The 2,641-nt window shown below is 42.7% G+C and overlaps 1 non-coding gene across 1 annotated transcript; it reads right to left on the bottom strand.

Moving 5' to 3' along the window:
* Positions 1 to 2,320: 2,320 nt before the first annotated feature.
* Positions 2,321 to 2,426, bottom strand: LOC117022703 (U6 spliceosomal RNA). Its single transcript, XR_004423105.1, has one exon. It is a non-coding gene; the product is annotated as a U6 spliceosomal RNA (small nuclear RNA).
* Between the last annotated feature and the right edge of the window lie 215 nt (positions 2,427 to 2,641).

Below are 2,641 nucleotides of genomic sequence, written 5' to 3' on the forward strand. Positions count from 1 at the left end.
CTTCATTGGGGAATCTACTTTAATAGATGTGTTTGATTACCAAGGTGAGGCCCTCCAGAACGCAGTGAGACAGAGATTGCTAAACTTCTCTGGCTAAGAAATAAATAGAAATTTGAGGGGTTAGGAGTTGAGCCACCCAGGGAGGATAGAAGAGGAAAGAAAAGGGGTGGGAGGAGGGTGGAGACCCTGCATTCTGATGGGTAGCTGGAGCTTGGGAAGATGTAACCATTGAGAATGCCTCTGAGGTGAAAATGGCAGAGGAGAGGTCTAATCTTTCATTGTAAGTTGTTGGCAGGGTTGTGCAGTGATGTCAGCCTTGTCTGCTGTTCCCAATTTCCAGTGAATTCTCCTGCAGGCACAGCTTTGAGTTTTTGGTTGCTGAGACAAATGGTGAGGCCAGATGGAATGGGAAAAAGGAGAAAAATATAACACACGATTTCCCCTAAATTAAGAAATAATATTACCAATAATGCTGAAACCGCCTTCACAACATTTTATTAAAGCGAGCAGCAGATTCCAACAAATTTGGAAGCCTACTTTATTGCATTTTTATTACCAAAGACAAGATTTTGCTTGGTCTTTGGCAGCCTCCTCTGGGACAGTGAACATCAGGAAACCATTGGAGTATGTGGTGGTGGCAGCAGCAGTGGCAGGGTCATGGGGTCATGCTTCTTAGGTATGGGTGAAAAGAGTCCTGTATACCCCAGCTGGCTAAGGAATCACTGTCCTTAGCTTAGTCCAGTAGTGCAAAGTTAAGGGCTATTTATCTTGCTGATGTGTTTACTTCACATCTGTCCTTCCAATTCACCAAGTTTCTAATGACGTAGGGAAGGGCAAGATCTTTGCCCGCTTCTGCAAATTTCCTTGGATTATCTCCTTCCTAAGAGCCCTTGTGTAGTCAGATTGGGGTCTTCAGTCTGTAATATTTAATTTTCCATAAGCAAAGACTCATATTTCAAGGCTTGATAAGAATCTTTAGCTTAGCAGTATGAATATGATACCCAGAAGGGGACTGTATGTGCCAGGGTGTTGCCAGGAATGGAATGGCACACTCAAACTGGGTAACGGAGCAGAGCTTAATAAAAGGACAATATGAATGGGTAAGCAGGGCTTCGTGACGGCTACAGGGAGAGCGCAGCTCCTCAGGGCTGGTGTCCGCTGAGAGTCTGCCCTCCAAGGCTAAAACAGGCAGGGGCGAGAATGAACCCCATCCTGGTGAGAGAGCGGTAGAGAGGGTCCTATGGCAGCAGCTGGCTGTGGGGAGACAGACAGATAATCTGGGTGGTCTGGCAGCAGGGTGGTTAGAGCAAGAAAGACTCTGACTTCATTCTCCTCCTGTCTTCTGTTGCCTGTTTGTTCCTTGGGTTGACTGAACCTACCTGGATCCTTGCTGCAGTCCACACAGCCAGAGTCCCAGGGAAAAGACCAGGGTGGACAAGGATAGAAGAGGATCTGCAGGGCACACAGGAGACATCAAGTTACAGACACATGATTTTTCTGCATTTTAAGGGGTTTGAGCATAATCCAAATAATAGGTTGTCTCTCATTCAGAGAAAGCCCAGGCGACTAACTTAGCTTTGCCAAGTTCCTTTTCCTCCAAGTAGGCTTCCTCGTGAGCCTGGACAGGAGTCTTGCCATCTTCTGAATATCTCTAGTACTGTGTTTGTCCTATTCATTGAACACAATAGACACTGCCTTGTATTCAATGTGCCTGAAAACTTCTCTATTACTTTTTTAGCTTCAGGCATAATTGGTATCTTGCTTATACAGAGTTCTGAAGTCTGAACATTTAAATGGAAAATTCCAGAAATAAACAATTCATAACTTTTAAATTGTGCACCGTTCTGAGTACCTCAAATCATTTCATCATGTAGACATTGTATCACCTCATATCAATAAGATATTTTGAGAGAGAGACTATATTCACATAACCTTTATTATAGCGTATTGTTAAAATTGTTCTATTTTATTATCAGTTACTGTTGTTAATATCTTACTGTATCTAATTTATAAGTTAAACTTTATCATAAGTATGTATGTATAGGAGAAAACGTACTGTATGGAGAGTTCCGAATTACTCATGGTTTCAGGCATCCACTGGGGTCTTGGAATGTTTCCCCCATGGAAAAGGAGGGACTATTGTATTTGTTTATTCCCAAATGCCTTGTACTCAACCTTTTTCCGTTAAAAGTTTGTGTGTGTGTGTGTGTGTGTGTGTGTGTGTATCATTATTTTTAAAATAATTTTATTAAGTTTACTGGGGTGACGTTGGTTAATGAAGTTTTATAGGTTTGCTGTGTACACTTCTATAATACATCCAAAAATCAGGGAACGCTTCACACATTTGTGTGGCATCCTTGTGCAAGAGTCACGCAAATCTTCTCTGCCGTGTTCCAATTTTAGTATCTGTGCTGCGATGCAAGCACATGGTTTTTGTTTTTGTTTTAGAAGTGGTCAATCCCAGAGGGCAGCAGGGAGAATTATCCATGCCTCCCCAAGTATAACGTGGGTTTGCCTCGTGTTTTCCCAGTCACTACAATGATGCAGTCTCTGCCGGATGGTAACGCTGGCATTTTTAGCATGATTCATGCCATCGTCCTTCCATGCAGTTTCTAAGACACAAAGCACAGGAAGAATCATA

The sequence above is a fragment of the Rhinolophus ferrumequinum genome, chromosome 5 (assembly GCF_004115265.2).
Source record: "Rhinolophus ferrumequinum isolate MPI-CBG mRhiFer1 chromosome 5, mRhiFer1_v1.p, whole genome shotgun sequence".
NCBI lineage: Eukaryota > Metazoa > Chordata > Mammalia > Chiroptera > Rhinolophidae > Rhinolophus > Rhinolophus ferrumequinum.